This window comes from Triticum urartu, chromosome 1 (assembly GCF_003073215.2).
Source record: "Triticum urartu cultivar G1812 chromosome 1, Tu2.1, whole genome shotgun sequence".
NCBI classification, from domain to species: Eukaryota; Viridiplantae; Streptophyta; class Magnoliopsida; order Poales; family Poaceae; genus Triticum; species Triticum urartu.
The window spans coordinates 252,513,849-252,534,429 of record NC_053022.1 but is presented as its reverse complement, the minus strand read 5'-3'; positions in this window follow the sequence as shown (position 1 = coordinate 252,534,429).

Genomic DNA, 20,581 nt, shown 5'->3' with positions numbered 1-20,581 from the left:
AATGTTTATTATTCATGCTAGAATTGTATTAATCGGAAACTTAGTACATGTGTGAATACATAGACAAACAGAGTGTCCCTAGTATGCCTCTACTTGACTAGCTCGTTAATCAAAGATGGCTAAGTTTCCTAGCCATGGACATGTGTTGTTATTTGATGAATCGGATCAAATCATTAGAGAATGATGTGATGGACAAGACCCATCCGTTAGCTTAGCATAATGATCGTTCAGTTTTATTGCTACTGCTTTCTTCATGACTTATACATGTTCCTCTGACTATGAGATTATGCAACTCCCGAATACCGAAGGAACACCTTGTGTGCTATCAAACGTCACAACGTAACTGGGTGATTATAAGGATGCTCTACAGGTGTCTACGATGGTGTTTGTTGAGTTGGCACAGATCGAGATTAGAATTTGTCACTCCGTCTATTGGAGAGGTATCTCTGGGCCCTCTCGGTAATGTACATCACTATGAGCCTTGCAAGCAATGTGACTAATGTGTTAATTGCGGGATGATGCATTACGGAACGAGTAAAGAGACTTGCCGGTAACAAGATGAACTTGGTATGGTGATGCCGACGATCGAATCTTGGGCAAGTAACATACCGATGACAAAGGAAACAACGTATGTTGTTATGCGGTTTGACCGATAAAGATCTTCGTAGAATATGTAGGAACCAAGATGAGCATCCAGGTTCCGCTATTGGTTATTGCCCAGAGATGAGTCTTGGTCATGTCTACATAGTTCTCTAACCCGTAGGGTCCGCACGCTTAACGTTCTGTGATGATTTGTATTATGAGTTATGTGATTTGATGACCGAAGTTTGTTTGGAGTGCCGGATGAGATCGGGGACATGACGAGGAGTCTCGAAATGGTCGAGACGTAAAGATTGATATATTGGAAGGCTATATTCGGACATCGGAAAGGTTCCGAGTGATTTGGGTATTTTTCGGAGTACCGGGGAGTTACTGGAATTCGTATTTGGCCTTAATGGGCCATACGGGAAAGGAGAGAAAGGCCTCAAGGGAGGCCGCGCCCCTTCCCCATGGACTGGTCCGAATTGGACTAGGGAAAGGGGGCGCCCCCTTCCTTCCTTCTCCTTCTTCCTTCCCTTTTTCCTATTTCATGTGGGAGGTGGAATCCTACTAGGACTAGGGAGTCCTAGTAGGACTCCACACTTTGGGCGCGCCCTATGAGGGCAGGCCTCCTCCTCCCTCCATCCTTTATATACGTGGCCAGGGGGACCCCATAGACACACAAGTTGATCATTGATCTCTTAGCCGTGTGCGGTGCCCCCTTCACCATAATCCACCTCGGTCATATCGTAGCGGTGCTTAGACGAAGCCCTGTTCCGGTAGCATCATCATCACCGTCATCACGCCATCATGCTGATGAAGCTCTCCCTCGACACTCTGTTGGATCGTGAGTTCATGGGACGTCACCGAGCCGAACGTGTGCAGATCGTGGAGGTGTCGTACTTTCGGTACCAGGATCGGTCGATCGTGAAGACGTATGACTACATAAACCGCGTTGTCATAACGCTTCAGCTTATGGTCTATGAGAGTACGTGGACAACACTCTTCCCCTCTTGTTGCTATGCATCACCATGATCTTGCGTGTGCATAGAATTTTTTTGAAATTATTGCGTTCCCCAACAGCCATGTCATGACACCATGCCAAGTTTCATGATTTTCATGCGTGTTTTGGAATTATAGGAATTAAAAAACCAAGTTTCTCAATCTTTCCGGCCGAGCGACGATGCCCAAATGTTTGAATTTCACTCCAATCTCTTGCATGGGACCTAGAAATTCACCCAAGGACACACATGTGATTTTTCAAATAACTTTCGTGCACTAGAGCCTATGCTTGTAGTTCAAATTTGAATTATGCACATTAAATGCCTAGAAACTCAATTAATGTATAAAAAAGGCGAAACGAGTCCGGAATAATTCCAAAATTTAGCACGATACTTATATTTGGTCTAATCTGGCTGTGTAAAAAAATTAAGGCGGGAGAAGGCAGTGTATGTATGTCGTTTCGCACACGAAGGTGACACTTTCCCTCTCGGAACCACGAGCCTTCTTGAGGGAAGCTCCGGTTTGCAAGAAGCTTACACCAAAGCTTGTCCCAATTCAGCCAAAAAATTACCGCAGCATATTCATGCCATGTCATGACACCTCGCCAAGTTTCATGATTTTCAGGCGTGTTTTGGAATTATAGGAATTAAAAAACCAAGTTTCTCAATCTTTTCGGTCGAGCCACGACGCCCAGATGTTTGAATTTCAGTCCCATCTCTTTCATGGGACCTAGAAATTCACTCAAGGACACACATGTGATTTTTCAAACAACTTTGGTGCACTGGAGCTTGTGCTTGTAGTTCAAATTTGAATTATGCACATTAAATGCCCAGAAACTCAATTAATGTATAAAAAAGGCCAAACAAACCCGAAATAATCCCAAAACTTAGCACGGTACTTCTATTTGGTCTAATCTGGCTGTGTAAAAAATTAAGGCGGGAGAAGGCAGTGTACGTATGTCGTTTCGCACACAGAGGTGACATGTTCCCTCTCGGAACCACGAGCCTTCTTGAGGGAAGCTCCGGTTTGCAAGAAGCCTACACCAAAGCTTGTCCCAATTCGGCCAAACAAATTATCGCAACATGTTGGTGCCATGTCATGGGACCATGCCAAGTTTCATGATTTTCAGGCGTGTTTGGGAATTACAAGAATTAAAAAATCAAGTTTCTCAATCTTTCCGGCCGAGCCACGACACCCAGATGTTTGAATTTCACTCCCATCTCTTGCATGGGACCTAGAAATTCACCCAAGGGCACACATGTGATTTTTCAAACAACTTTGGTGCACTGGAGCACGTGCTTGTAGTTCAAATTTGAATTATACACAATAAATGCACAGAAACTCAATTAATGCATTAAAAAGGTCAAACGAACACGGAATAATTCCAAAATTTAGCACGATACTTCTATTTGGTCTAATCTGCCTGTTTAAAAAAATTAAGGCAGGAGAAGGTAGTGTACGTATGTCGTTTCGCATACGGAGGTGACACGTTCCCTCATGAAACCAGGAGCCTTCTTGAGGAAAGCTCTGGGTTGCAAGAAGCTTACACCAAAGCTTGTCCCAATTCGGCCAAAAAAATTACTGCAGCATGTTGGTGCCATGTCATGACACCATGCCAAGTTTCATGATTTTCAGCCATATTTTGGATTTACAGGAACTAAAAAACCAAGTTTCTCAATCATTCCGGCCGAGCCACGACACCCAGATGTTTGAATTTTATTATCATTTCTTGCATGGGACCTATAAATTCACCTAAAGACACACATGTGATTTTTCAGCAAACTTTGGTGCATTGGAGTATGTGCTTGTAGTTCAAATTTGAATTATGCAAATTAAATGCCCAGAAACTCAATTAATGCATAAAAATGCCAAATGAACCAGGAATAATTCCAAATTTAAACACGACACCCATGTACTAGTTGCATGTTCACTGTACGTAAATGTTCTAGCAATTCAAACACCATCCTTTCCCTCTGTAACACCATTTTGTCATTCAAAACATAATGAAAAAATCAGGTATACCACAAACAGTTTACTAGAAAGAATCGTGTGGGATGCGATATAAAATATCTTGGCGCACCGTCATGTCTGGCTTATGCAGGAAGCTTCGTCGTCTACAGTCCACCGCCCTCGCTTGAACCACACTTGTGCTCCAGTTTCTCATGGCACCGAGCGAAAAAAATTTGCCACCGCGGAAATATCTATCTCCCGCCCCCTCTCTCCCACCAAAAGCCACATTTCCGTTGTTCCTCCTTGCTTTCCAAGTTCAAACCTTCACTGCTGCTTACTGGCAGCTCAGCCTCCTCGCAGGCGACCCTTCTTCTTGCAGCACCGCCTCCTCACCGGCTACCCTTCTTATTGCAGCGCCGCCTCCTCGTCGGCGACCCTTCTTCTTGCTGCACGGTCTCCTCGCCGCTGACCCTTCTTCTTGCTGCGCGGCCTCGTCGATATGGTCAGGTAATCCACACCCCACCCACACCATCCTCCTCCTTTCCCATCCCACATGCCCCGACTGATGGAGCGACACCTTCCATTGAAATCACTGCCCCCCTCCTCCAATTAAGCGTCGCCCACAGCCATTTTACATGCAGTATAACATGGAGCTGAGTAGCATGCGTCCGCTCGCGCAAACGATGTCACTATGGCTGACATGTGTGTCGACCGCCAGATCTTGGAGGAGCACCTCGTCTTCGAGGCCACCGTTGACACCGTCGCGCAGTTGTCTACTTTAAAATACAGTTCATGATGTTTTCTCGAGGCCACTTCCAGTGCCTTCTAGTGATTTGTCCTCTGTAATGTTAATACGCAATCTGATGTTCAGTTAACAGTTTGGTCCTCTGAAATGTAATGTTCAGTTAACACTTTGGTCCAACAATTGCTACATTTCGTAGTACTGTTCTCAAGCATTCTTTGTTTTGTTAACTTTCTTATCTTCTAGTACATGTTTCTATTCTGCAATGTCATGCTCAGTTAACTATTTTGGTTCATTTGGTCTGCTGTCCATTTCACTATTTGGTTCAATTCTGCAATTTGATTTTCATTTGTTGTGGGTACAATTTTTTATTGTTATGCATGTGACACCAATCAAATTTGGCCGTACTCAATACATATTCTACTGATAGTATGGAAACCCTCAGTTAACCTAATCAAGATCTTCCTTATGTGTGTTGCAGGGAAACAATGGGAGACACTGCGGTTTACCATCGAGGTTTGTTCAAGCAGGGTCCTTCGGCTAATAGCACATTATTGTGCAGTTGCAGGAATCATTCTAATATTTAGGTTTCTTACAATTTGGTCTTGCACATGTAGGTCCTGCTGTCAGAGGCTTAGACCCACTGTTTGACCCATTTTCCATATGGGGAAATGAGATGTCCATGAATATCAGTCAAGTCAAGAAACTCAGAAGGATTGTTAGGATGAAGAAACTTACGATGAATAACGGCAAGATCTTTGTTTGCACAATGAAGAAGACATCAGTCAACTATAGGATGGTACCAACTATTTTACCTTATTTTTACCCCTTGCGCCATTTCAAAATTTACAATAGCGATTTATGGATAGCTTTGTTTTCAGTACTTTTCAAAGCAGTTCACCGATGGTTACCTCTCAAACCACCTACGTGGTCAAAAGCCGAGGAAGGTATTCATTCAACACCCACGGTACAATATTGAAGTCTTGCTGAAGAGGACGAAGGTTGGGCGGGCAATTATCCATAGCCACTGGCCTAAAGTTGCAAGGACATTCAACATCACTGAAGGCTCAATATTTGCCTTCTGCTTCTGCAGTTTCCCAGGTGAGATTCATCTATCTATTTACCGTGTATGATGCTACTTTCCAAAGGTTTTTGATGCTGCATATGAAACTTGGTGCTGTTGTGTATTGGCGTAACTGAGTGCCGAAGCTATCTGATGTAATTCGATTATGAAATCTTGGTTGCTTTTATACGAATATGAAATATCTGGCATGTTTTATAAGAAATATCAGTTTGATTAGTACATGGATTATCAATAATAGGCTAATTACCCTGCTTATTGGGGTTTTTTATTGCAACCGGTTACTTAGACAACACTGTGGGCGATGAACTCAAACAACCCGCACGGTTTCTAGAAAGTAGGCGTGTTCGATCTAGGGATGGCAATGGGTAGGGTATGGGCGGGTACAACCACCTTCTACCCAAACCCATACCCATAGAAAATTTCTATACCCACCCACTTCAATACCCATGGGCATAAATTGGTACCCATGCACATACCCATCAGGTATGCTATACCCAATGGATACCCGGTGGGTACAATATATAACATTGAATTTTTTGAAATTTAGAGAAATGAGTTTAAAATTTAAGTGATGATGGAGGAGCAGCACTGACGCGCGATCCTCGGGTGAGTGGACTCTTCAAGGCATCCATCGAGTATGATCAACGATTGGTGGAAGCCCAGCACGGTGGGAGGCACTGGTGGAAATGGGGGGTCGCTAGATCGATAGTTGGAGACATGAGTCCGATAGTGAAGAGTCGATATTTCATCTTTTCGAGGAGTCACATAGGATGTAGGAGCAGTGGTGGCCTATGAGCTATGACCAACTTAAGGAATACGAGATTTAGGGTGGGCCATAGGAGTTGGATGTTGAACCCACATGTCTTAGGAGTTATTTTCACTAATTATATTTTTCTAGGTATCCATTGGGTTACCCATGGGCAAAATTTCATACCCATACCCTACCCATATATTTTGCGGGTATGGGTACCCATTACCCGTGGGTATAAAATGTCTCCAAATCTTGCCCATGTCCATTGTTTTCGGGTAGGGTACCCACGGGTACCCATACCCATGGGAAAAACTGCCATCCCTAGTTCGATCAACTAACAATCACACATGGCTTCCGGCAGTGAACTGTTTGCGTTAGACCACCTTGCACAAATGTTTCCACACAAAGAACTGTGTGGTATGTACATACCTACGGAAATAATTTTCTGGGATTCACCATGTGGGATGTACATACCTACAGCAATGATTTCTGGGATTCAACGTGTGGGATGTACATACCTATAGAAATGATTTCTGGGATTCACCGTGTGGGATGTACATACCTACGGAATTGATTTCTGGGATTCACCGTGTGGGATGTACATACCTACGGAAATGATTGGGTTTCGATGCCTCGCTCGATCGCACACGGCCCCAGCCTGGGTCCCAGGAGGGCCTATCCCCGATGATTTCTAGGTTATGTGGGAAGGACACCCTATCGCACACACTCACTTGGCGACGGTTCCAAATGCCGTCATGGAAAGGAGTTTTAAACCGTTTGTTTAGGACGTCGCTATACCAGTGCCATCAATATAATCCTTAATAAGAACAAACTTCTCCGATATGGTGTAGTTTGGAGAATTCAAAAAGATAATAGGACTATCATGTGTGGGTGCAATAACAATAAAGTCATTCTTAACATAAGGATCTATAGCAAGTTCATCTCCATAAGCATAATTCAAATTGGCATCAGGACAAGCATAGCAATCATCAAGTTCATCAAAAAGGGATATCTCAAAAGAATCAATGGGATCATAGCAATTATCATGGCATTCATCCTTGGGTAAGAACGAACGGACATTAAACAATGTATGAGTTGGAGGGTTACTCTCATTAGAAGGTGGGCACGGGTAGCTAATCCACTCTTCCTCCGTTTGTTCTTCACTCTCCTCATCATCTTTTTCATCCAATGAGCTCACAGTTTCATCAATTTCTTCTTCCATAGACTCCTACAAAATATTAGTCTCTTCTCGGACAGCTGAGATTTTCTCAATAAATTCATCAATATCGGAATTATATTTATAATTATCATAGCAATATTTAAGGATGGCAAAATTTTCAGGTCTATAAACATCATCATCAAAAGCTTCAAACTTTTCAAACAAAGATTCAATTTCATAAGCACCCTTAAAAGCAATAAATTCTTCTATTCGTTCCACATCATAATAATCATATATACCATTAGCATAAGAGGCCAAGGTTTCATTATCATTAAATTTGCATGAAAAGGGAAGGTTTGGAGCGTTCATCCTAGAGCAACAACTATAATCGTATCTCAAGCATAAATCCCGAGCATACCAATGCAACATATAAATTAAATCCCATAAAAGTTTTCTTTTTTGTGTCAACCGATAATCCCTAAAGTATTCACATTAATCCAACATTACTGCCATTATCATGTTGAATGGGGTTTTCTCAGGATTATCAAAGTAGTGCGTAATATTTTTCACATAACGAGCATCGAGGGTTTTAGGAGGTTCCCCATCTCCATGAGTAGCAGGTACAACTAATTTTTTTGGTGTTTCGTGTTCCATATCCATAACTAAAGATAGAGAACAACTTAGAACAGGAAATAGAAACTACTTAGTGATAAAGCAGACAAGCACACACGAGAATATTCACCCCACGCTATTGCTCCCTGGCAACGGCGCCGGAAAAAGGTCTTGATAACACACAAGTATAGGGGATCGTTTGTAGCCTTCTTCAATAAATAAGAGTGTCGAACACAACGAGGAGCTAAAGGCAGAACAAATATTCCCTCAGGCTCTATCGACCACCGGTACAACTCTACGCACACTTGACATTTGCTTTACCCAAAACAAGTATGAAACTATTTTGTAGGAGTGATGCTAGAACTATTTTGCAAGAATAAAACTACGAGAACTTTGCAAGATAATAAAATTTAGGTGTTTAGTAAAAGGGTTTTTGTCAACAAGAAATTTATTTGTCCCTAGGCAATTGATAACAAGTACCGTTAATCATTCTTGCAATTCTATATGAGGGAGAGGCATGATCTAACATACTTTCTCTACTTGGATCATATGCACTTATTATTGGAACTCTAGCAAGCATCCGTAACTACTAAAGATCATTAAGGTCGTGAAACCCAACCATAGCATTAAGTATCAAGTCCTCTGTATCCCATACGCCATAGCCCACCTACTCAGGTTTAAGCTTCTGTCACTCTCGCAACCCACCATAAGCGAACCATGAACATATTGCAACACCATACAGTGGGGGCCCCTCATGTTTGCGTGAGAACGGAGGGCACCGTAGGACAACACCATAGATAAAATATACAATCATACCAACCAAGATCATGATTAACCCACAGGACAAAACGTATCTACTCAAACATCATAGGATAACCTTAGATCATTGGGAAATAATATATGGAGTTGAGCACCATGTTTAATAGAGATTACAGCGGGGAGAAGGGGTGTAACACCGCTACAAATAGGGGGGGAGAGTTGGTGTTGACGGTAGCAAGATTGTTGATGTAGATCGTCGTCCCGATCGTTGCCCCGGTGGCACTCCGGCGCCACCGGAAGCGAGGGGGAGAGAGCCCCCCCCATCCTTCTTCTTCCTTGGCGTCCCCCTAGATGGGAGGAGAGTTCCCCCTTTGGTCCATTGTCTCCATGGCGGCGGAGGGGTGGGAGCCCCTCCGAGATTGGATCTCCCTCTCTGTGCTCTTCTGTTTCGTGTTCCCAGATCTGACCCTTCACGATTTCTTAAATTCTCGGAGATCCATTACTCCGATTGCGCTGAAATTTTTACATGATTTTTTCCATAGGTTATCTTTCTTGCGCCAGAAGAAGGGCCCCGACCGACCTTTGAGGAGGGCACAAGACACCTGGGCATGCCAGGGGGTGCCTGTCACGCCCTGGTGGGTTGTGGGCTCTGTGGGCCCCCGTTTGCATTGATTCCACCTCCCCAAAATCACATATATTCCAAAATAAATCTCCGTAAATTTTTATCGGGTTTGGACTTCGTTTGATATGGATATTCTACGAAACAAAAAACATGCAACAAACAGGAACTGGCACTCGGCATTGGATCAATAGGTTAGTCCAATAAATCATATAAAAAGTTGTATAATATTGGCATGAAACAATCGAAAATTATAGATACGACGGAGACGTATCAAGAGGTTTTGGAAGTTTAAGTCTATGACGCATCGGTGACTCCGAGTGCTCCTCACCCAGAGGGTTCGAATCTGACTTGATCAAACTTTGTGATGTAGCATGAATAGAGTTTAAGACGATAAAAGCATAGATAGCTAGAGGGAGTACTTAAGCTTTCTTGTCCATCCATTTGGCAAAAGAAAAATACCAAACAATCAAAGCAACAAATGGATGTCCTCGAATGAGAAAAATATGCAATCAACATGCTCACAGAATAAGATGGCAAATGAAATATGTGGCAAAGCGTGCACAAACACTCTAGCATCTATCAAGCAATTGGCGATGACTAGGTCATCTATATATAAGTATATTGACTGAGGAGTCAAATGAGAACATTTGATCGTAGGCCATACTCATCGTTTAAGCACAAGTGGGGTTACCACTTTTACATAAAGCATTGTTGTGTTCACACCATTAGAGTTGCTTTAGCTCAATTTTTTATAGTAAAGCTCCCCCTAGATGTGATATCCCCCCTAAGAGGGATGAACTAACCTTGGGTTTTGTCGATGATGACTTCATGTAGATGTTGAAGATGTGGATGCTCAATGTTGATGTAGATCATATGGAGCAATCCATTGGAGTGAGTTGCACTTTCAATACCTACATGGGTTAGTCCCACAAGGAACAAACAAGGATATCCATAGACATAGAGTGAAATACACACAAGAGGATCTCCATGAAAGCATTAGGTTACCTTGTCCCTTGTCTTACCAACAAGAGAGTTTGTGACTCCTTGAACTAGTGCAAGATGTGGAGGTTGTTTGCACTTGTTCTTGCCAAAATGAATATGAGTGAAGTGTGTTGGTGGAGTCACCCTCAAGAACTCTCTAAATCTTCTTCTTCGGGATCCACATCAACTTGATGGGAATCCTTGGAGTTGTTGTCGTACTTGATGAAGTAGAACTTGATGTAGCCTTGGGAACCCACTTGACGAAGGCCTTAGGAGCTTCTTCAAATGCGTCAATCTCCTCTTGAAGCTTGTCCTTGCCTTTTTGCTTGTGGTCTTGTGGTGGAAGATCATCTTGAGCTTCTGTTCCTTTGAAGGAAGTAGGATCATACTTCTCTTGTTGAGGAACAAACTTCGTCTTGGGGTATTGATCTTCTTCCCACTCAACTCCATTGGCATTGAACTTTCGTTCAAAACCAACACCTTGATTCTTCCGGTGCCTTCCTTGCTTGCGTACAATTTCCTCAAATTGCTTACTTCTGGCAAGGCTCTTGTAAACACCTTTCTCTATAACTCCCTTGAATAAGCTATTTTCTTGCTCAAGTGTAACTTGGCTAAGAGAATCATTAGTGGAATCAAGAGAACTACTAGAAGCAACAATATCGGATTTAGCATAATTATTGTTACTACTAGAAGAATCTTTCTTACTCTTGTTGCTATATTTTACTTGTGGCATGTAAGTAGACAAGAGTAAACGCTTGGCAATGTAAGAAGAACTTCTCTTACGATTATCATCATTGATTGCTTTTAAGAACCCATGCTCTTGCTCAAGATTGAGCTTTTCAAAGCCTAGCTTCTCATGAGTCTTTGAAAGCTCTCGATGATCTTCCAATGTAGTTTCATGAGCTAACTTAAGAGTGTTTAGTTCTTTAGTTAGACGCTCAATCACCTTCTTATCATTGTCATTCGTTTTATCTTGATTAGCATGATTAATAGCAAGTTCATCATAGTTTTCATCACTAGAGTTGTCAACAACTATATCATCATCACCTAGCAAATCATCTTCATCACTATTGAAATCAACATACTTGGGGTGTGATACCTTTGGGCCTTTAGCCATGAAGCATCTTCCAATTCCTTCATATGGTGAGTCAAATATGTCATAGGAGTTGGTTGACACAAGTGCTAGACCGGCAACACCTTCATCTTGAGTATATCTGGAGTCGGAGTGATAACTTCTCTCAGAGTGGTGGTCGGAGTCGGAGCCGGATACCCATTCACCAACATGAGCTTGATGTCTTCATTTTGTATAGCTCCTTGATGACTTGTCCTTCCTTTCCGAATCCGTGCTTCTATGAGAGGTTCTTCGTTCATAACGATCATCTCTACTCCTTCTCTCTCTTGGAGGTGATTCTTCTCTTCTACTTCTCCTTTTAGGTGCGTCTTCTCTTATTTTGTAGGGAGCCGTACACTCGTTGGAGTAGTGTCCGAGTCTTCAACAATTGTAGCAATTACGCTCATGACTAGAAGATATTTTGTCATTGTAGGACCTTGACTTGGAACTTATTTCTTTGCTTCTACTCTTGTAGAACTTGTTGAAGTTCTTCACCATTAAGCTCAATTCCTCATTGAATACTTGTTTCTCACTTGATGATGTATGAGCATCACATGAGGCTTTGTAAGCACCACTAGACTTGTTGTGAAGCTCTTCTTTATCCTTGAGTGACATCTCATGAGCAACAATTCTACCAATGACTTCCGTTGGCTTGAGATCTTTGTAATTGGTCATCATTTGGATTAATGTGCACATGGTGTCATATTTTCCATCCAAGGCTCTTAGGATCTTCTTGATGATGAATCTGTCGGTCATCTCTTCACTTCCTCAGCCGGCAATCTCATTTGTGATGAGAGCAAGCCTAGAGTACATTTCAGCGACACCTTCACCATCCTTCATTTTGAATTTGTCAAGTTGACTTTGAAGCACATCCAATTTGGATTCCTTGACGGAGTCGGCACCTTCGTGAATATCAATCAAAATATCCCAAATTTCCTTTGCATTCTCAAGACGGCTGATTTTATTGAATTCTTCGGGGCACAGTCTGTTGAAGAGGATATCGTAAGCTTGAGCATTGTATTGCAGCATCTTCAATTCTTCCGCGGTAGCTTCACGATTCGGTTCTCTCCCATCAAAGAATTCACCTTGCAAGCCAATACACACAATAGCCCAAATGGCGGGGTTGTGGCCTAGAATATGCATTTTCATCTTATGCTTCCAACTAGCAAAATTAGTACCATCAAATTAAGGACCTCTACGGTGGTAATTCCCTCTCTAGATGCCATACTCTCCTAGGTTGTGAAACCAAGTCTATGATCACCAAAGCTATGGAAATCAAGGAAAATGGAGACCAAGGCTCTGATACCACTTGTAGGATCGAAAATATGTCCAGGGGTGATTAGACTACTTGACCAAATAAAATCTAGCCTTTTCCCAATTTTAAGTCTTGGCAGATTTTAGCAACTTATCACAAATCAAGCAATCAACCCACACATACAATTCTAAGAGTATAGCAGCGGAATGTAAATCATTTGCATATGAAGGTAAAGGGAGGAGTTTGAGGGGAGCAAATGCAATGTAGACATGGAGATTTTTGGCGTGGTTCTGATAGGTGGTGCTATCGTACATCCACGTTGATGGAGACTTCAACCCACGAAGGGTAATGGCTACACGAGTCCATAGAGGGCTCCACCCACGAAGGGTCCACAAATAAGCAACCTTGTCTATCCCACCATGCCCATCGCCCACGAAGGACGTGCCTCACTTGGGTAGATCTTCATGAAGTAGGCGATCTCCTTGCCCTTACAAACTCCTTGGTTCAACTCCACAATCTTGACGGAGGCTCCCAAGTGACACCAAACCGACACCACTCTCCAAAAGGTAATAGATGGTGTGTTGATGATGAACTCCCTGCTCTTGTGCTTCAAATGATAGTCTCCCCAACACTCAACTCTCTCTCACGGATTTGGATATGGTGGAAAGATGATTTGAGTGGAAAGCAACTTGCACTGGTGCGCGTCGGTCCTAAACAAACGGTTTTAAACCCCTTTCCGCGACAGCATCTAGAACCGTCGCCAAGTGAGTGTGGGCGATAGGGGGGTCCTTCCCACACGACCCAGAAACCGTCGAGGATATGCCCTCCTGGCACACACGTTCGGCAAAATGAGGTCGTGTGCGACCGGCGAGCGCTCAAATACGGAAATACATACATGATACGTCTCCAACGTATCTATAATTCTTGATTGTTCCATGCTATTATATTATCTGTTTTGGATGTTAATGGGCTTATTTATACACTTTTATATTATTTTTGGGACTAACCTACTAACCCAAGGCCCAGTGCAAATTGCTGTTTTTTTGCCTATTTCAGTGTTTCGTAGAAAAGGAATATCAAACGGAATCCAAATGAAATGAAACCTTCGGGAGAGTTATTTTTGGAACAAACGTGATCCAGGGGACTTGGAGTAGACGTCAAGAAACAAACAAGGCGGCCACTAGGCAGGGAGGCACGCCTACCCCCCTGGGCGTGCCCCCACCCTCATGGGCCCCTCGCAGCTCCATCGACCTACTTCTTCCTCCTATATATATATATCCATATACCCCGAAAACATCCAGGAGCACCATGAAACCCTATTTCCACCGCCGCAACCTTCTGTACCCAAGAGATCCCATCTTGGGGCCTTTTCCGGAGCTCTGCCGGAGGGGGAATCGATAAAGGAGGGCTTCTACATCAACACCATAGCCTCTCCGATGATGTGTGAGTAGTTTACCACAGACCTTCGGCTCCATAGTTATTAGCTAGATGGCTTCTTCTCTCTCTTTGGATCTCAATACAATGTTCTCCTTGATCTTCTTGGAGATCTATTTGATGTAACTCTTTTTGCGGTGTGTTTGTCGAGATCCGATGAATTGTGGGTTTATGATCAAGTTTATCTATGAACAATATTTGATTCTTCTCTGAAATCTTTTATGTATGATTGGTTATCTTTGCAAGTCTCTTCGAATTATCAGTTTGGTTTGGCCTACTAGATTGATCTTTCTTGCAATGGGAGAAGTGCTTAGCTTTGGGTTCAATCTTGCGGTGTCCTTTCCCAGTGACAGCAGGGGTAGCAAGGCACGTATTGTATTGTCGACTTCAAGGATAAAAAGATGAGGTTTATATCATATTGCTTGAGTTTATCCCTCTACATCATGTCATCTTGCCTAATGTGTTACTCTGTTCTTAGAACTTAATACTCTAGATGCATGCTGGATAGCGGTCGATGTGTGGAGTAATAGTAGTAGATGCAGAATCGTTTCTGTCTACTTGTCGCGGACGTGATGCCTATATACATGATCATGCCTAGATATTATCATAATTATGCACTTTTCTATCAATTGCTCGACAGTAATTTTTTCACCCACCGTAATACTTATGCTATCTTAAGAGAAGCCACTAGTGAAACCTATGGCCCCTGGGTCTATCTTTTATCATATAAGTTTCCAATCTATTTTATTTTGCAATCTTTACTTTCAATCTATATCATAAAAATACAAAAAAAATATTTATCTTATTATTATTATCTCTATCAGATCTCACTCTCGTAAGTGACCGTGAAGGGATTGACAACCCGTTTATCGCGTTGGTCGCAAGGTTCTTATTTTTTTGTGTAGGTACGAGGGACTTGCGTGTAGTCTCCTACTGGATTGATACCTTGGTTCTCAAAAACTGAGGGAAATACTTATGCTACTTTGCTGCATCACCCTTTCCTCTTCAAGGGAAAACCAACGCAGTGCTCAAGAGGTAGCAAGAAGGATTTCTGGCGCCATTGCCGGGGAGGTTGCACCAAGTCAAGTCAAGATTCGATCTCCCGTCAACAAGCCATTTCTAGCGTCGTTTCTGGGGAGATCTACCACAAGTCAAGACATACCAAGTACCCGTCACAAACTCTTATCCCTCGCATTACATTATTTGCCATTTGCCTCTCGTTTTCCTCTACCCCACTTCACCCTTGCCATTTTATTCGCCTCTTTCCCGTTTGTTTTTCTTGCGCCATGGCCGATTCAAAAAGGGCTAAGGGTTCTCTCCCAGGTTTTACTTTGGATAGTCCCTCTGTCCTCTCTAAGCTCAAAAATAATGATGCTATGGAAAGACCAACCGGGGTTATCAATGAGGGTTTGAATAATTTTGATGAAGATGATCCCAGAATTTTTCGTTATTTACTTGATAAATCTTTGAAAGATGCTTGGGATAGGCTATTAAGGATCTGAGCTAGCTATGTGCTCCAATATCAAATTGAGATATACCTAAAAAGATTTTATATTGGTTTACCCTCTTCATTCAAGCAAGTTCTAGATTCTATTTTTGAAGAAGATTTTCTTGAGGGGGATCCCATAGATACCTATGAAAAGATGAAAACTATATTTGGGCACCCCATGAGTGAGAAGGTTGAATCCACCTCTCTTTTGTGCTTTTACCAAAATGAAATTATCAAAGAAATGAAGGCTAGCTTAGATGCAAATTTCTGTAACGTGCTTAATCTTTCTTCCACCATTAATGGCCACATGCTTTCTCAAAATAGAAAGATAAATGCTATAGATAAGAAATTTTCTCTTTTCTTTCCCAATACAAAAGATGATAATACCTAGATCTATTCTTGCTTTTATGCCTAACTAGGGGCGTTAAACGATAGCGCTTGTTGGGAGGCAACCCAATTTTATTTTTGTTTCTTGATTTTTGGTTCTGTTTAGTAATAAATAATTAATCTATCCTCTGTTTAGATGTGGTTTTATGCTTTTAGTTAGTGTTTGTGCCAAGTAGAACCTTCGGGAAGACTTGGGGGAAGTTTTAGCGATCTTGCTGTAAAAAACAGAAACTTTAGCACTCACGAGACTTGCTGCCATTTTTTACTGGAGAGTGCGATTAGGTTGATTCTCTTTGAATATGATTAATAGAAAAATTACTCACGTCCACCAATTTATTTCATAATTTTTGGGGTTACAGAAGTATTCGAAACCTAAAGATTACTACAGACTGTTCTGTTTTTGACAGATTCTGTTTTTCGTGTGTTGTTTGCTTATTTTGATGCATCTATGGTTAGTATCAGAGGGTATGAACCATAGAGAAGTTAGAATATAGTAGGTTTAACATCAATATAAATAAAGAATGATTTCATTACAGTACCTTAAGTGGTGGTTTGTTTTCTTATACTAACGGAGCTCATGTGATTTTCTGTTGAGTTTTGTGTTGTGAAGTTTTCAAGTTTTGGGTAAAGATTTGATGGATTTTGGAATAAGGATTGGCAAGAGCCTACGCTTGGGGATTCCCAGGCACCCCAAGGTAAAATTCAAGGACAACCAAAAGCCTAAGCTTGGGGATTCCCCGGAAGGCTTCCCCTCTTTCGTCTTCTTCCATCGGTAACTTTACTTGAGGCTATATTTTTATTCACCACATGATATGTGTTTTGCTTGGAGCATCTTGTATGATTTGAGTCTTTGATTTTTGGTTTACCACAATCATCCTTGCTGTACACACCTTTTTTGGAGTGACACACATGAATTGGAATATATTAGAATACTCTATGTGCTTCACTTATATCTTTTGAGCTAGATAATTTTGCTCTAGTGCTTCACTTATATCTTTTATAGCACGGTGGTGGTTTTATTTTATAGAAATTATTAATCTCTCATGATTCACTTATATTATTTTGAGAGTCCTTTAGAACATCATGGTAATTTGCTTTGGTTATAAAATTATTCCTAATATGATAGGCATCCAAGATGGGTATAATAAAAACTATCATAGAAAGTGCATTGAATACTATGAGAAGTTTGATACTTGATAATTGTTTTGAGATATGAGGATGGTGATATTAGAGTCATGCTAGTTGAGTAGTTGTGAATTTGAGAAATACTTGTTCTAAAGTTTGTGATTCCCGTAGCATGCACGTATGGTGAATCGTTATGTGATGAAGTCGGAGCAAGATTTATTTATTGATTGTCTTCCTTATGAGTGGCGGTCTGGGACGAGCGATGGTCTTTTCCTACCAATCTATCCCCCCTAGGAGCATGCGTGTAGTTCTTTGTTTTGATAACTAATAGATTTTTGCAATAAGTATATGAGTTCTTTGTGGCTAATGTTGAGTCCATGGATTATACGCACTTTCACCCTTCCACCATTGTTAGCATCTCTAGTACCACGCAACTTTCGCCGGTACCATAAACCCACCATATGCCTTCCTCAAAACAGCCACCATACCTAACTATTATGGCATTTCCATAGCCACTCCGACATATATTTCCATGCAACTTACCACCGTTCCGTTTGTTATGACACGTTACATCATTGTCATATTGCTTTGCATGATCATGTAGTTGACATCGTATTTGTTGCAAAGCCACCGTTCATAATTCTTTCATACATGTCACTCTTGATTCATTGCACATCCCGGTAAACCGCCGAAGGCATTGATATAGAGTCATATTTTTTTCTAAGTATCGAGTTCTAATTCTTGAGTTGTAAGTAAATAAAAGTATGATGATTATCATTATTAGAGCATTGTCCCAAGTGAGGAAAGGATGATGGAGACTATGATTCCCCCACAAGTCGGGATGAGACTCCGGATGAAAAATAATTAAAAAAGAGAAAAAAGAGGCCATTAAAAAAAGAAAACGCCCAAATAAAAAAATGAGAGAAAAAGAGAGAAGGGACGATGTTACTATCCTTTTACCACACTTGTGCTTCAAAGTAGCACCATGATCTTCATGATAGAGAGTATCCTATGTTATCACTTTTATATACTAGCGGGAATTTTACATTATAGAACTTGGCTTGTATATTCCAATGATGGGCTTCCTCAAAATGCCCTAGGTCTTCGTGAGCAAGCAAGTTGGATGCACACCCACTTAGTTTCTTTTATTGAGCTTTCATACACTTATAGCTCTAGTGCATCCGTTGCATGGCAATCCCTACTCACTGACATTGATATCTATTGCTGGGCATCTCCATAGCCCGTTGATACGCCTAGTTGATGTGAGACTATCTTCTCCTTTTTGTCTTCTCCACAACCACCGTTCTGTTCCACATATAGTGCTATGTCCATGGCTCACGCTCATATATTGCGTGAAGATTGAAAAAGTTTGAGAACATCAAAAGAATGAAATAATTGCTTGGCTTGTCATCGGGGTTGTGCATGATTTAAAATAGAGCATAGCCAGACTATATGATTTTGTAGGGATAACTTTCTTTGGCCATGTTATTTTGAGAAGACATGATTGTTTTGTTAGTATGCTTAAAGTATTATTATTTTTATGTCAATATTAACCTTTTGTCTTGAATCTTTCGGATCTGAACATTCATGCCACAATAAAGGAAATTACATTGAGAATTATGCTAGGTAGCATTCCACATCAAAAATTCTATTTTTATCATTTACCTACTCGAGGACGAGCAGGAATTAAGCTTGGGGATGCTTGATACGTCTCCAACGTATCTATAATTTTTCATTGTTCCATGCTATTATATTATCTGTTTCATATGTTAATGGGCTTATTTATACACTTTTATATTATTTTTGGGACTAACCTACTAACCCAAGGCCCAGTGCAAATTGTTTTTTATTTGCCTATTTCAGTATTTCGCAGAAAAGGAATATCAAATAGAATCCAAATGGAATGAAACCTTCGGGAGAGTTATTTTTGGAACAAACGTGATCCAGGGGACATGGAGTAGACATCAAAAAAGAAACGAGGCGGCCACGAGGAAGGGAGGCGCGCTTGCCCCCTGGGCGCGCCCCCACCCTCGTGGGCCCCTCGTAGCTCCACCGACCTACTTCTTCCTCCTATATATATCCATATACCCCGAAAACATCCAGGAGCACCACGAAACCCTATTTCCACCGCCGCAACCTTCTGTACCCAAGAGATCTCATCTTGGGGCCTTTTCCGGAGCTCCGCCGGAGGGGGAATCGATCACGGAGGGCTTCTACATCAACACCATAGCCTCTCCAATGATGCGTGAGTAGTTTACCACAGACCTTTGGGTCCATAGTTATTATCTAGATGGCTTCTTCTCTCTCTTTGGATCTTAATACAGTGTTCTCCTTGATCTTCTTGGAGATCTATTTGATGTAACTCTTTTTGCGGTCTGTTCGTTGAGATCCGATGAATTGTGGGTTTATGATCAAGTTTATCTATGAACAATATTTGATTCTTCTCTGAAATCTTTTATGTATGATTGGTTATCTTTGCAAGTCTCTTTGAATTATCAGTTTGGTTTGGCCTACTAGATTGATCTTTCTTGCAATTGGAGAAGTGCTTAGCTTTGGGTTCAATCTTGCGGTGTCCTTTCCCAATGACAGCAGGGGCGGCAAGGAACGTATTGCATTGTTGTTATCAAGGATAAAAAGATGGGGTTTATATCATATTGCTTGAGTTTATCCCTCTACATCATGCCATCTTGCCTAATGCATTACTCTGTTCTTATGAACTTAATACTCTAGATGCATGGTGGATAGCAGTCGATGTGTGGAGTAATAGTAGTAGATGCAGAATCATTTCGGTCTACTTGTCACGGACGTGATGCCTATATACATGATCATGCCTAGATATTCTCATAATTATGCACTTTTCTATCAATTGCTCGACAGTAATTTGTTCACCCACCGTAATACTTATGCTATCTTGAGAGAAGCCACTGGTGAAACCTATGGCCCCCGGGTCTATCTTTTATAATATAAGTTTCCAATCTATTTTATTTTGCAATCTTTACTTTCAATCTATATCATAAAATTACCAAAAATATTTATCTTATTATTATTATCTCTATCAGATCTCACTCTCGTAAGTGACTGTGAAGGGATTGACAACTCTTTATCGCGTTGGTTGCGAGGTTCTTATTTGTTTCTGTAGGTATGAGGGACTTGCGTGTAGTCTCCTACTGGATTGATACCTTGGTTCTCAAAACTGAGGGAAATACTTACGCTACTTTGTTGCATCACCCTTTCCTCTTCAAGGGAAAACCAACGCAGTGCTCAAGAGGTAGCAGTACAGTACAGCTAAAAAAATACAATTATGCGGTGAAATTGTTTCCAGTCGCAAGTACATCCCATACAGTCAGTCCCAGCTAAACATTTCCGTTCGTATGTACATCCCACACAGTCGCTCCAAGGAAAACATTTCCGTTCACAGGTACATCACACACAATTTTTCCCGTTAAATCGTTTGTGATAGCGTTGCTATTGCACACGATATTAATAATTTTATCATTTGCATTATTGAATGCATCACACACGGTGCGTAGAAAGAAACT